A 15950-nucleotide genomic window follows, 5' to 3' on the forward strand; every position below is an offset into this window, starting at 1 on the left:
CAACTCCCCCTTACTCGATATCCAAGGTAACATTGAGTTAGGGAAGTATCGAGTTACAGAACATAAAATCAATGCAATTGCGATACAAGGGACCATCGAGTTTGCCATGAAAATCAAATTTTACTTTGGTTCTCTAAATCGATATCGAGATACGAAAAATCGAATAAAGGAGAGTTGACTGTAATTTGTTGTTGTAAAAATGTGATTACAAGATCAATTATTGAAACTACGATAACTTTTTCGTTTGCACAATTTTATCACAAGCTCTTTTTCAGAATCTGTGTCGATTTGGATCGGTAGATATTCCAGAGACTCCTTAGCCGAGTGGTTAGAGTCCGCGGCTTCAAAGCAAAGTCATGCTGAAGCTGTCTGAAGGTCGATTCCCGGTCGGTATACGGTCATTTCGTAATGGAAATTTCCTGGACTGCCCTGGGCATGAAGTATCATCGTATCTGCCACACGATATACGAATCCTGAATCAAGCTTTGCTTCAACCGATTGTATCAATGGCCATAACGAGAAACATTCTTTCAGCAGTATCGTCGCGACGATTGTATCGGTCCGGTGATGATGACGGGCTATTATGCCTCATCCATTCTTCCACTTCATATCCCATATAATCCAAGCCCACTCGTCAAACCAAACGGCTGGCTGATTTCGCGAACTTCTTTACAGGGCTATTTTTCATCATCCCAGCGCTTCTTTGCGAATGAATGGGATCACTAAAATGGAACATCAACAAACGCCTCAGCCATCGCGCATCGGATTTTGTGGGTGCGGCGCACATGGGAGTAATCGGACCAAATTTCTGGTCATAAATCGAAATGTTTTAGGGGGTTTTTACGTGTGTTATATATTTTTGTAATTATTAAAACTATTATAAACCACGTGGCGACATTCTTCATCTTTGTTCTGGAGTTATATCTAAACTGAGACAATGCCTGATCCTTAGTGCACTGCTAAACTCAGAGTTCAATCACGGAGCGCAACTACAAAGTGGTCATCCATGCTCATGCTCATGCTGGAGGTTCGGGAGGTATAAATCGACTTCAACCCAGCATTTACCAACATATTACTTAAATAATAACGATCGTTGATCTCGAGATGACTAGACTAGATTTAGAAATCTCGTTAGTTAAGATAAAAAAATAACAAACATCTTTAAATATGTTTGCCTTGTAATTCTATGTCCTACTATAGATGATAATGTTTTCTTCATTCAAAATTCATTCAAAATATATTCTAAACAATTCAGTTCAAATTTGAAATACGTAACAACCCATTTCGTCCATAATACTGTTCCTGTTACTCCTATGTGCAGCAGTGTACCAACCTACGCCGTAGCAGAAAGCAGCCGCAGAACCTATATCCGACGGCTAAAGCCAAGAATAACGAATGAGATTTTCATCATCTTTAACCGTCGCGCCATCGTCGAAATCGCGCTCTGTGCCATCATCACATCGTCACTCACCATTGCATCAGAAGGGGATCGAAAGCAGGCGGGCGGTTGTGCGATTGTCGAAAGTATACACTGCGAAATGAGCAGCAAATCGTGTAGCGACCACGCGGGGCTGTGAAGTCTAGCTTGGGTCGATGCTGCAAAGTCGGCATAGGTAGGTACCGTTTTGTCTCAAATTCCGAACAGACTCATATTCCGAACACTCGGTTTTTGTATGGCGATTTGGTTGAAATGTTTCGTTGAAATATGTCACCAAATAACAAGGAAATGGCAGTCAATTGTAATTCAATTTAACCGTCTCCAATATAATTTATATCGCCGGAGTAGTGATGATTCTCTAGTTTGAGACCAGTAGAATAAGCTCAGATAAATTTATTTGTGAAATTATTCATTTGAATACGATTTATTCGTGCTGTTCGGAATTTGAATCAAGGTGTTCGGAATATGAGACAGCATTAACACAGTGTTCGGCATTTGAATCAAAATGTTGTTCCATTCTTTTGTGTAAAAACAATACAAAAACTAATTAAATCAACATTATTATCGGTACATCCAACAGCTAACAGTTAGGCTTTATGAGGAAATTAAAATTTACACGAATATCAGCTATTTTTTGCCAATCAGATGCATTTGAAGTCACTGTTGGCCTTAAGTGTTCGGAATATGAGTCAAAACGGTACGAGACGGTTGATTCGTCCTTCCCAAGGAGGCGTGAAATAGCCTGCTCTTGACTTTCTCGCTCTCTCCGGCACTCGGCTGTCTATTTTTCGCTTTGATGGCTTTCGATACCGGGATGGATTTTCGCTAGATACCTCCTTGAAATCTAGCGAACGAGCAGCGCTTGATTGTGCCGAGGAAGGATTATTAAAATTGGATTAAAAATGAGTGATGTTCTCTCTAATTGGCATTAGGTTAGACTTCGGAAGGTGGTCTGGTCGGCAGAGCACTCTTCTTGGGTTTTTTTTATTCTTTTTTCTCCCTTTGGAGTTTTTTTTTTGTGGAGGAATCAATCGCAAACAAAAACAAATTAGGAAAACATCAGCAGCACTGAACTGTTTGCCATGGTCATTGCTTTGTGAATTTTATTTTTTGAATACCAGTCGGAATGATTTCACTTGAAATCAAATGTACAGTCACCCCACAGTTATGGATAGCACACAGATATGGATCAGAGTTGGATTAAAACGGGAATATCTATTTGTATATTCCTGACACAGACATCATTGCGCGATATGTTAGCCACTTTCGTCATTCAAAGGGAAACGCCCCTTTCGGTCTTCTTCTTACTTCTCTTTATTATCTCGTGTTCAGTCGAAGCCAACCAAACTCGACTTCATGCGCGCATCAGTCAATCGTTGACCAGCAACCGGAGAAGGACTCATATCGAAAAAAATTTTACACGTTCGTCGCTACTGCTGCTGTTTATTCCCAAGCTAAAAGTTGCGGGTTCCGTGTAATCGCTCATCATGGCCCTTGGCATCCAGCTAGTCCATCGAATTCGTGGAGATTGCGTCCAGAAACCTTGATAATTACCGTCGGAGGAATGAGCAAACCATCGAATACAAGGATGGACAAGAAAGCACAAAATTACCGATTGCATTTTAATTTAATCGTCTTCGGTGATCTTTTGGTGTGTTTCTGTCTAACAATGGAATGAAAACCCAGTTTAATCGACGGTGACTACCACCAACCGTCCTTTTCAGGACGACAATTTCATTTTAAAAGAGTTGTGAGAATTTTCCACCGTGAAGAGCGACATTACTGATGATCGGATGTGATTGATTCAGATTTTGGTCAGTCATTTGCACGCAACCATAAATGGGAAATAAATTTCCCATTGTGCGCGCGCGGGGCAATCGTCAACAGTGTGTGCATAAGTCGAATAAATTGCGAACGACACTTGAATGAAGAATCCCTCCCGGTTTGTTTCGCATTTAGAGATGATCGCATAATGCCGTTGTCGCCGACGCTACCTACATGATACTAGAGCGATCAGTATCAACTCGTCGAACACAGAGCTAAAACTAATCAGCAACAGCTTTGTTGACGTTTCGATTTGGTAAGACATTGTCGATCGAATGGAAACACGCACACAGAAAAGACTGCGAAAATGCTACCGTCGCCCGACCCGGACGACGGGAACCTATGTTAAACTTTGTTTGCCATTTATCTCCGTTGAAAACTAATCATCCGAAACTATAATTGATAACTAAATAAATTATTTAATCAGTTGTGGCCCTGAAAAGGGCAGTTGTTTTAAATTGTGTTTCAACATTTTTTGCAATTTCGAAAAATGACGTTTCAGCAAGATGAACTCTTAAAGCACACATAAACATGTCAAGAGAATTCACATGTGCATACAGCCATGCGTGGAACTACGCGTTCTGTATTTTTCAATCACGTAGGCTGTGATACAGTACTACCCATGAATGTCACAAATATTCTCGCTCTTGCATCGGTATCATGCAGTTCTTTACTCCTAATTGGAGAGAAGAACAGGTAAGACAGAATCGCCAGCCTGTGTCGGAACCAGATCGCACAACGGATATTGACTGGAGTGAAGTGATTCGCCGTGTAAACCAAATGTAAAGTCACGTCACTCGAGTCGAGAATTGTCACCTCGCTATACGACACCAACAATTCTCACCCCACGCCAGTCGTAGAATAACCCCAAGAATTTAGTGCAATTGTACTTATGAGCCTCTGTACGCGCCATAAATCCTTTTGTTCTTTTGACTTGTACTGTGCGCCGTGTGTTGGTGCTGTCTCGTTTTCTCTCACGAAAAACTTGAAACCAGGGCGTACAGTAAAAGTCAAACGTTTCATAGCATGCAAAGGCTCATTCTGTGCGGCATGCAAGGCGAGACGAGTCGGTAAGGTGTTGACTCGCTCCCATTTGATTAATCGCCACACGTCAGCCGTGGTGAGAGCACACCGCGCAGAATAAGCACAAATGATATGAAGAGACTGGGTTATTCGGTTGACGCCTTCCAAAACAGTGCTGAAAAGTGCTACTTTTCAGCACTGAAAAGAGTGCTGAAAAGTAGCACTTTTCAGCACTGTTTGTTTCGGTAGAAAAAGTAGGCCGTTATGTTGATCATCTTGGCAATGAAAAGTTGATTGATTTGCAACGGAATTGCAAAAAATATTTTACCGAACTAACCTATAATCTTATGCGACTTAACTTATGATAACAAATGTTGATTTGACAGCTGCTACGGATTGATTCGACTTACTTTGTACGAGTGTACGGGACGAAGCAAAATGTACAAATGAACTCAGAAAAAAAGTGTTTTATGCGAAGAAACTCATCAATCTGACGAGTTTATCCACGGTGTTTTGCGGGTTTGATGTAATTCGTATGAATAAACGAGTTATAACGTGAACTTTCATGCGATTTCTGGTTGTCTGGGTCTTCGAAAATGGCTTCAAAAAGACAGGCAAAGTTAATTTGAGTGATTTTTTTAAAGAAAAATGCAGCACATTTAAAATGTTCAGTGCTAGGCTATTTCGGCCTAAGGAATTTACTGTTGTAAAGTTCTGGTGTCTACATGTACAAGACGAACACGCAGGGATTGAATCCTGAGAAAATTGAGAGAATCTCTCACGTATCGCTCTCTGTAACTATCATAACATGCTGCACATTATGAGAGACTGTTTATCGTATACTGCTACAACTTTGATCAGATTGGGGGGATAGTAGTGCATGATAAAACCCTTCTAAACATGCTCCAAGCCTGGGGGATACTATTGCTATTGGAAGTTCGTGGATTGTTTATCGTGTCAGTAAAGAAAACACCTCTCCCCAACGGTAAACAAGCGAGAAAAATGGATTTTATCATCGCTCTCTTTTTGGGGCTCTCGCTCGCTGCTTCCATTTATCAGACTTGTTACACCTTGCGATACAATGACGATCGTGGACCGCAACAGATGGGATGGTTTTCTTCGCTAGCTTTGATCGTGCTTCATACTCAAATGAGAGCGAATTCTGCAATGCCTGCATCAAATAGAGTTACAATTACGCAGAACACATTTTACCTACGTGAACCATAAATCTGTACATCATCACAATCAATTGTAATATGCTTTATCATATTTTTTTTCCGTCCGTAGGAAATAAAATGTGAAGCGTATGCTCAAAAGCGTTGATTCATATGTGGGGCATTGAAATCCATACCACAGTTGTGAATCAAACATAAGATGATTCCGAAATAAACGCCAAAACGTATGCTTTCACTACACAGCCAATTCAGATTACCGACCCCAGTAAAATTTTACTGGGTTTTGGAACTACGGATCTCCCAGTAAAATGAAATGCTCCTCTTAATATTACCGAACATTCAGTAAACAGAAAAACTTTTTGACATGTCTAGTTTACTGTGTGGTCGGTAATGATTTCGTTTGTTTACAACCGATATAACCGTGATACCCAGTTATTTAGAAAAAAATGTTTTCGTCGTTTTACCGACTGCACGGTAATGAATATGAACCGTTTTGCACAGTAATTATTTGTTTTCTCTCATTGGTTTTGTGCATTATAAAATAAAACGCTAGAATAGGTTGCTTTAGATGTATTTATGTTTGTTTCTTATAAGTCTGCTCATTTAATTTGATTTTAAGCCCATCATGAGCATCTCAACCATCTTAACTAAGCTATGGTGAAACTAGTTGATTCGGCGCAAAAAAGTTTCACCAGTTGTAGTGACATTTCCCACACTCATGAAAATTGCCTTGATGAAAATGAAAAATTGCTTGTCGCTTGGTCGAGTTTCAGTGTTGAACACTTCCGACAACTGACAAAGCATTTCAAGGCAGTCCAATAAGCTTTTCTGCATTCCAATCGTGATACCTCTCCACGAAATAACTCCTTCGGTAGTATCCTCCGGAAACGTTCCTCGCACGTACAATACCGGATGTTCTTGGTAGTCAGATGGAAGGGGTTCATCAACCTGTTAAGCGAATACGAGATAAAGTTCTTCGTTCCAATTGAATAACATTCAGAGTTCTTACATTAATCCATTCAACAATTCCAATTAAAGGATTCTCACTCGAGCTGCTAGTTTCCGTCCTAACTCGTTTCTTTCCACGGCTTGGATTCTGCATTCGAATGATTCCCAAAGCTCGTACCGTATCTGTGAAAAAACAAAAAACGATGATTTATTTATTCAAAACAAACGTTGTACTTTTTTACCGTTAACAATATGTTTGAGTGAATTTGGAAAGGCAGCCAAAATTTTCCCGATCCATTCTTGGAAATCTGTGGCAAGACCTCGTGCCTGGGGATGCGTTTTTTGGAAGTCGAGAGACAGCTAGAAAAATATATAAAAGTATGTGTTCATTAATTCAGTTGGACAACATTTATGTTACATTTATCGTGCCACTTATTGTGCATTCTCAATATTATATAAAAAAAATGCTAAATTTCTGGTACGATGATGACACCAAGCACATTACTGCATCTATTCGCATAACTGTCAAATGTATGTAGGAAATCCCATAGAACATAGGACAGTTATGCGAAGAAGAACATATTAGGTGCTATGTATACAGGCTCACACACCAAGGTGATTAATTTTTATTGCGGTGGAAACAGCCCAGCAATACTTTGGCTTCCAACAAATCATTACTCCATGAGCAACTACGAGATTCTAGTAGCATTTAAGGTGCGGATGAATCGAACCCAAATCTTTATATTTTAGTGTACAATAAAGATAACGTAATACGCGTATGTGGAAAAACCACTAGTGTTCAAATTTCAGTAGACGACTGAATGAAAATGAACGATTTCTTACCAAATAACCATTAAAAGCCACTGCCACCGGATTTTCTTTCAAAAATAGATGGAAATTTCCGCTCTTTCGGAATTGATCGCGATCCTCAAAAGTCTGCATCCATAATTCTTCTGCGCGATTCCGAGTATTTGGACCAGGGCAAAGAAATTTGAGTTCCACTATCTGAAAATAATTGTTTTGTTATATTATATCAGGATAAGTAAAGATACCTAATGTATTACTCACCATTTCCTCGATATTTTTCGGATCATCTTCAATGTTTGCATCGTGATGAGCTTCTTCGAATGGCAGTTGGTCGTTCTTGGTCCTGAGAATTTTTCTATCCGTTGACTTACGGACCAGATACTCCAAATGGTACTGCAATCGGCCGCTGTGACGATGCTTTCCTCTGGCGTGTGGGTAGAACCACAGCGCTTGTGGTACATCGGGAGTGGTGGAACGCAATATTGGGTAGGAACTACAAGAGACATAGCCATCAAGTTTTTATGGAACGCCGAAGGACGCCTGTAAGTATCAATATTAACATATATATATATATATATATATTTGAAATCTGTTGTACAAGAGTGCTGACTTACAATCCATAATTTAGGCGCAGGTATTCGCACAAAATACTCTTGATTTGTGTCAGCAGCTTGTCGTTTGGTTTGATGCCTTGTTTTAACAATTCCATCACTTGAAGTCCCGCATTCGTTCTTTTGAAGATTCGGTCGATGTTTATTTTCTAGAAAAAAAACCTTATTTGAGGCGAGTAAAAATTTGACCCCTTTTCGAATGTACAGTTGTGTTCAGAATAATGATAGTGAAAGGCGATTTTCATATAAAATGCTCAACTTTGACATGCAGTAACTTTGTTTCAATATGAGCAATCGGCATGCAATTTTGATTTTTTTTACAGTATCGGCTAAAAATTTAAGTACCAAGTGGAATCGCTCAAATCAACAACAAGAATTTTGTAAAAAAGTTGGCTTGTTTATACATTTATAGCTTGGGTGGAAATTGTTGACACGGTGAGTAAGGAAAAATTTAAAAACTCAAAATACAGCAGATAATTGAAATATTAAAACTACTATTATTTTGAGTGATTTCACCTGGTACTTAACTTTTTAACCGATACTGTACAACAAGTAAATTGTTTGATGATGAAATTGAAGATATTTGAAGTTCTCTGCAAAAATTTCATGCCAATTGCTCATATGGAAACAAAGTTACAGCATGTCAAAGTTGAGCATTTTGTATGAAAATCGGCTTTCACTACTATTATTATTCTGAACGCAACTGTATTTCTTCATGATTCGGTTAAGTTTTATAGCACTCAAAAATCAATTGCCTAATCTTCATTTACATGATTTCGAGGATTCCATTTAATAAATAGGATTCATATGAAATCCTGGACAAATATCTCAAAGATTCCGGAAAAGGATTTTTAAATTGGAGATTCTGAGGGTATCCTTTAAACAGTAGGATTCTTATAACATCTTTGACATCGTCTCTCAGATTATGATAAAATCGAACGGGCACTTTAGTGTAAAATCACAAATTTTCATTATTTAGACCAAAAACAAAAAAAAAGAAAATTAGAGGGTTAACCACGTCAAATATAGTACGTTCACGATTCCATTTGTATCACATTAAAATACAGACTTGCTTCACAAGATACTTACTTTCTCAAGACGAATTGATTTGTAAGGATTTGGCAGTGTGTCATCTATGGGTGAATCGTCATCAGAGATCTCTTCTTCATTCTCGTTTTCGATGTTCTCTTGTTGATGCGATGACGACGATCCAGGTTCTGGTTTTGCTTCTCCGAAATCGTCCTGGAGGAATTCTTCAATCACAGGTGCTGTTTCGAACTCTCGTTGGAGGCGTTGGATTAGTTTTATGGTTTTGGTTTTTAGTCGTAGGCGAATGAAGTCTTGATCGTTTAATTCCATGAAAATGTCAACATCATCGATACCTTCCATTTCTGTAATAGAAAATATAAAATATTTGATGTTAATGTTGGTTGTTAGAGATACATTTGCATTGCAAATCAGCTTATTTTTAATACATGACTTGTAATATAATTGTACCAAGTGTGCACTAGAATAATGGCGTAAGCAACATGAGTGATTTATCTTTATCAACTCTATCTTTCTTGAATGAAAGGTTCATTCAAAAAATTGGGTAGCTCCAAAAGTGGTAATTTTTGACACCCACCCATCCCCTCGTAACGATTTTTGTATGATTATTCTACAAATTTTGTATGAGCTGAGCCTTAAAGACACCCATATAGCGAAATTTGTGAATGTGACAAGATAATAGATTTAGTTGAACTTTTGTTTTAGCTCAGCGTCCTGGTGTTAAAAAAAAATAAAACTTGCATCTTGCCAATAAAGGCATGGAAGGGAAGAGATGATCGATGAAATGATCATATTACTTACGTCCTGATTCTAGCCCACGCTTGATTTAATGTATCCACATCAGAAATTTTATGAACATTACAACACCTACAACAATACAACACTGTGCTCACTTTTCCTAAACAGGCCGATTTTTTTTCTCCTGGTAGTTTCTGCATCTTTCGCAAATCTTCGATTATCAGATTCTTGATACACAATATAGTGATAAATTATTCTTTGAATAAAACACGATTAGTTCCATTTTATAAAGCAAACTTCCCGGAATCAATCCACTTGAACGTACACGTAAACCGAACAAAGTACTTGAACATAAACAAAAAAGTAATTGACAAAGTCACCACGTCTCGCATAATGCATCGAATTTCGAGCTTAACATTTAACAATGGAGTAATCAAAGACTAGAAAATCATTAGTTTCAATCTGTTTCAATTTGATTATGTTTTGCATATATTTGTATAGTTAACAAATAAAAGTGCATCTATTACGTAGTCCGTAACGTGAGATAAAGCATAGGTGCACCTAATCGATCCACTCGATTTATTTTACAATATATTAGGCTTTATTTTTTCTCAATTTTTTCTCCAAATCGTGTGAAGGTTACTTACGTCGATTTGAAAAAATAATCGAGGAAGTCAAACACTGAAAAATAAAAGAATCAAAAGTTGTTTACTTTTGAATTAAGTTTCGATTAACTTTTGTTGATGTTTTGATGATGTTGCATTATTCTCAAAAAGTAAAGCTCAAAACAACATAAAAAATACAGTTTGGTGCGGTTGGTCGGTTGACGGTATAGTATGTAATACGAAAGCTGGAGTTATGGTTGGGTGAAACGAGCGTGTCAGTAGGTACTTTTAACACATGACATCTAGTGAAAATAACCCATACTGATGTCGATCACAAGGACCTGAAAATATACTTTTTTGTGTAGTTTTGTTTCTTGGTGTTGAAATCTGTCAACAATTACAGACAGTGTCTGAATCTTAACTGATCTATTAAGATATAACAACGAACTGTTTGTTTTTTTTCTGATATCAGTCCTACATTGCTGTTTTGTAAAACGTATTTGAAGAAAAGTCGATTAGCTTCTAACTAGATACAGCTAATATAATGAACAGAGTAAGTAGTTAGTTTTTACTGAAATTAGATCTATCTATAAATGTTTTTGTTCTAGATTATAGTGAATCAAGTCTTCAAAACATACACTGGAGTCCAGCGAACTATTTGTATAATTGAACAGGATGAAATTGTAGAAGTTTATGGCATCAAGTGTGCTTGAGGAAACGAGGATTTTACAGTGTTTAGAATGGTGTAGGCAAATAATTAGTAACTAGAGTAAGAAGGATAATGCAGAGTATGTTGTGTGTTGATTCGAGCTGGTGATTCAAACTGTGTAATTAAGGTTAAAATGCATCGAATCCAAACCTGAAATTTTCAAGAGCACAAATCCAGAGAACCAGAAACCGCTTGGGATGGAAATTTGATCGATTGGTCACTCGCTGGTAGCAACGTATCGATCAAATTCTCAGCGCGAACGATTGTCTGGTTCTCTAAATTTGTGTTGTTGAAAATTTGAGATTTGGCTTTGATCCACCTTTACCTTATGTAAAAGGTATACGTATGCAAGTGACTATTATAGATTACGACGTATTGGATAGTTTTAAGCTACAATATTAAAATTTACACTTACCTTCACAATGTCCATGTAATAAATTGATATTTTAATCGATGTAGTTATGTTAATAATCTTGATTATACAATCGTCTGGAAACGTATTTGGTATCACTATTGTGAGGTACCCAAAATGAGAATGTTGAATGCTGAAAAATCTCATCGATATGTACAAACTGTACAGTTTCCGTGTCTTCTACTTCGTATGCTTGAAGAATGTCATCGTATCCCAAAGTGCAACAACAATTGATCAGTAAGTAAATATTTCCTTCGATTTCCATCACTTCCTCAATAACGCCATATGATGGGTAACTTCTATTTAGATGCTTTTTAATTGAAATAATGAGATTTTTTCGAAACTCGATACCATTCAGTTGCACTGACTTTTGTAAGATTGAAGTTACGTTTGGATTGATGTTTGCTGTGGTAGGTATATTTCCTCTTTTTCCTTTTTTGGTTGGCTTAAATAGAATCTTATCTTGGAAGGGTTTCTCCAGTAAGTCGATAACCATGGAGAAGCATTGTCGATTGGCGAGACTTTTGGTGATGTTTCTATAGTTTCTGCAATTGGCAGCTTGTCTTTTAATAGGCTTGTTTTTTTGTTCAAATGGCAAGCAGTTTGAATACTTTGTGCTTCCAATGTGCCTAATACACTGTTCATAATGTTGCAAATGATGAAGCTTGTTAATTCTTTTCTCAAAATGCTCACTGAACAAATCGGTGTACAAACGAATATGTTCGTTTAACCAAACTAACATATTCTCCGAAACAACTGGAGATAATATGATTCTGGTAATGTTTATTAAATGGCCAATCATCGTCATAAGCTTGCAATCCTTGGGTGCCTTGTGACCAAATAAAAATGGGAACGACCTTAGGAACAGAAAGTTTTGAGCTGCGGTCTGTCTTATTTTGTGAGCACCTGGTTTAGTTAGCATCAGTTGGGTGAAGTTACTCATTGGGCGGTTTCTTCTTTCGGCATATCCGTAGTCGAATGTACTTATGCGATAATTTATATATTCCACCGTGAACCCCAGTCCTTTAGTTTTGTAATATTGATTCAAAACTAACTGAAGGGTTAGTGGAATCAAACCTTCACCCAGATCGTGCATCGGATCCAGTGCCCAATTATTAATGATATGGTAGTTTCCAAGATTATTTAGTATGCATCCTTGTTTTTTCAGTCCACATTCTGACGGTTCTGCTTGTCCACTTTGAACTGCGGTTAGATTAGCGTCGTACCATTCCAATGTTCTCAAAGGAAAGCTTCTTGTTGGATCCTCTTGAAATGCTGATCGTGACGCAGTACAAATTCTACAGAAATAATTTGCACTTGGACTTAGGTATCCAAACACATCATGGAGGGCAAGCGTGTCTCCAACAAACATTACGAGGACAGCGCGTATTGTGAACTGTTCTGTGCCATAATACACCGTCACTCCCTGTTCTAATTTCTTCAGGTCGTTTACCAAAGGCTCAAGAACTCTGTTGTATCCGTTTCGTTTAACGAGTTGAGACAAGGCTAGAATAAGTGGGAATATGGTTTTGGGCGAGCTATTCCATTTCGAGGTAAAATTCTGTATTTTGAATGTGATGTTGGAAACTTTGTGTTTTCCTGCTCGTGAACTAAGAGCATTGCTGACTTCTACGTCGTCCTGATACAGGATAAGTCTTACAGCATCAGGATAAAGTTTCAAATATTCACTTTTATCGAAAAGCATTCCGCTTTCAAAAGAGCTATATTCCTTAACTCCTGGAGTTTCAATAAAATCATCCTTAGATTTTAACAGTTCTCTGTTTTCTGGATCGCGGAAAATTAGTTTAAGAGTGTCAACGATCGGGACATAAGAAAATGTTTCGTTTGTTGTCACTACTTTTGGAATTCCATTGACGTGTCTAACCATTCGCCTATTTCCCAAACATTTAGACTCCGGTTCCGGGACATTCACTGCTAAATCCTGGAGGTATGATTTTTGCTGTGAAGACGTTTTAACTCCTTTGAATAAATTGAGATCTTGAAAGCAGGTCAAAAATGTTTGCGTCGAATCTGTCTCACAATCAACACAATTTGTCTTGAGGAAATCCTTTGTACGCTCTAACAAGAATTCCGCAAGCTGTGTTATGATGTTTTCGCATATTTTAACGGTTTCAGATATTTTGGTTTGAGGAAGTTCCGTATCTGCTGCTAATCTGCAAATACTAAGAGCAGCAACTTGTCTAATTTCATCCAATGTAGTTGATGATGTCGAATGTGAATCCTGGCCAAAATTTTCACAATGTTCTGGTTCCTGTTCGATTGGCGGAACATGTTCAACATCTACACCAAATGGAACAATGACCGGATGACATTCCTTAATATGCCGTCTTAATGACCTAAAGTTTTTGTAACGAAGGTTGCACCGTAGAGAAGTGCAATCGAAAAATGTCGATTCTTCGTGAAAATCTTTGTTCGCAATATGCCAATTGATGTGCCTGCTGTATCCTTTAAGATATCCGGGGACGGATCGGCGGCAAAAAAAACAATCGATGCAATCCGCCATTTATCAATTAGCTGTAAAAATAGATGTTTATACAATAAATACTTACGGAAAATCTGTTCAATGTCTTCGTCAGCCTTACTCAACTGCTCGGTGATAAAATCCATGGTGTAATTCACTAAAACTTTCACTTTTTTTGATAAAACTATAGCACAACACTTGCTACACGATGCGTTTTGAACGGAATTCAAGATGGAAGCTAAGACGTGTCTCCTGGCGCCGGATGATTCTACAGCAGGAGATTCTTATTTGACACATTTCCGCATGCGCATCAGTTTGTTTTGATTTGATTTTGACGACAAGTCAGTAAAAATCATCAACTAGGGTAGAAGTACCAATTATGGCTATAGTACCAATTATGGCAATAGTGGGATAAAAAAGAGATTTTTCTTATTGTTTCACTAGACTATAATGGCTTATATTCACAGGAATGATTGAACTATTAGTTTTTGATGGTAACTAAACCTTGAAAAGAACATTCGTGCAATAAGCTTCGAAAAATGAACATTTGAAAATTTTGCCTCACATATATGTCACCTTCTTAGCAGTTGGCTAAGAGACCTCCGTTACGAAATGTATGTTTTCATCCGGATAAACTGTTTCAAACGATGAATGTATGTTGCCTAGTAAGAACAAATGAATAGATTTAGCTGGTATGCAATCAATTCTACTGTTTTAAGTTGGAAATCGTGTTATTTCCACTATGTCGATAACTGGTACAAAGAGTGTATGACAGCCCAATTATGGCAATACTCTGGAGGCGGTTTGTTTACATTTTTTGGTCAGTGAAATAAAAGAAGTAAAGCTATTTTACGGGTGACTTCCACGACGGGACGGTTCGGTAAGGCATTATCTTCATGTTTTGTACTCAATTACTAAGATTTTTCAATCACACGTTCGAAAACGTTCGCGAGCGGAAGATGCTAATTTCATGGTAGAGAGGGGTTTTCAGCGACACTCGATTTTTGAATTTTCCCTCTTTTTTCGTTAAAAATTGGCACTGGAAAGGTAATGTGAGATCATTAATGCTGTTTTGTATCATAATTTGCATTTACACTACATTTTGACTTCTTTTTCGAAAATTAATTTTCTCCCATGAACCCATTGCAAAAAATTGATTTATTATCTATTTAACCCAAAATTTTTGGAAAATTTTATGAGAAATATCTTCATTACATATTTGCGTTGCATTATCATTCACTCTTCATGGCGTTTGAGTTCATTTCGTGCAAATATTCGATAGTCCATAATTGGTACTCTTTTATGTCGAATGCTAGGAACGCTATTGCCATAATTGGTACAAATACAACGCTTTTTAAAATCCATTTTTAGAAGCTTAAAGTCAATTTAGTACTAAAACTGTTTAAATCAACAGATTCGCAAGGCTTTAAACTAGTAATTGACACCAACAAGTCATGCTTGCGTTTTAGAAACGCGGTTACAACTTGATTTTTATCACTACTGTTGACATATTGCATCCATAATTGGTACACCTACCCTACTGAATAGTCGGTAATTGTTTTTACTGACTTTTCGACCTGTTCGGTAATGTTGCAAAATTGGGTCCGACAGCTACCGTAGTTCAGTAAAAAGTAAAAATTATTACTGAACTTCAGAAGTTTTCAATCTAAAAGCTGAAAGTTCGGTATGTTTTATGATTTACAATTCGTACCCAGTATAAAAAATTACCGAACAAGCAAATCGTGATTGAGTGTGTAGCACACCATTCGATTATCTCGCAGATAAATTGCTGTTATAGTGTTTTGATCCATAATATGAGTCGATTTGATCCATAATACGGATCCTCTCCTATCACTGATCCACATCTGTGGGGTGGACATCGTTTGCAATTTCTACCGAAATCGACACTTTTTCGTAAATAATCGGGTATTTTGAGGTGTATTCTCATAAACAACTATATTCCGCAATGCCAGGGAGATAATCCTGTTTTGTACAGCTTCACCATGTTTTTTAATCGTATTTTATTCTGAAAAATGACCCTTAGTTGATCCATAACTGTGGGATGACTGTAGATTGTTTTAATCTGACATATCATGTGACATTTTGTTAATAAAAATATTCCACTGAGACT

General features: G+C 37.5%; 1 long non-coding RNA gene across 1 annotated transcript; it reads left to right on the top strand.

The window, feature by feature from the left end:
- Positions 1-10538: 10538 nt before the first annotated feature.
- LOC110678448 lies at positions 10539-11081 on the top strand. The gene is made up of 2 exons (XR_002501622.1): positions 10539-10769; positions 10825-11081. It is a non-coding gene; the product is annotated as an uncharacterized LOC110678448 (long non-coding RNA).
- Positions 11082-15950: the final 4869 nt, after the last annotated feature.

The sequence above is a fragment of the Aedes aegypti genome, chromosome 3 (genome assembly GCF_002204515.2).
Source record: "Aedes aegypti strain LVP_AGWG chromosome 3, AaegL5.0 Primary Assembly, whole genome shotgun sequence".
Lineage (NCBI taxonomy): Eukaryota > Metazoa > Arthropoda > Insecta > Diptera > Culicidae > Aedes > Aedes aegypti.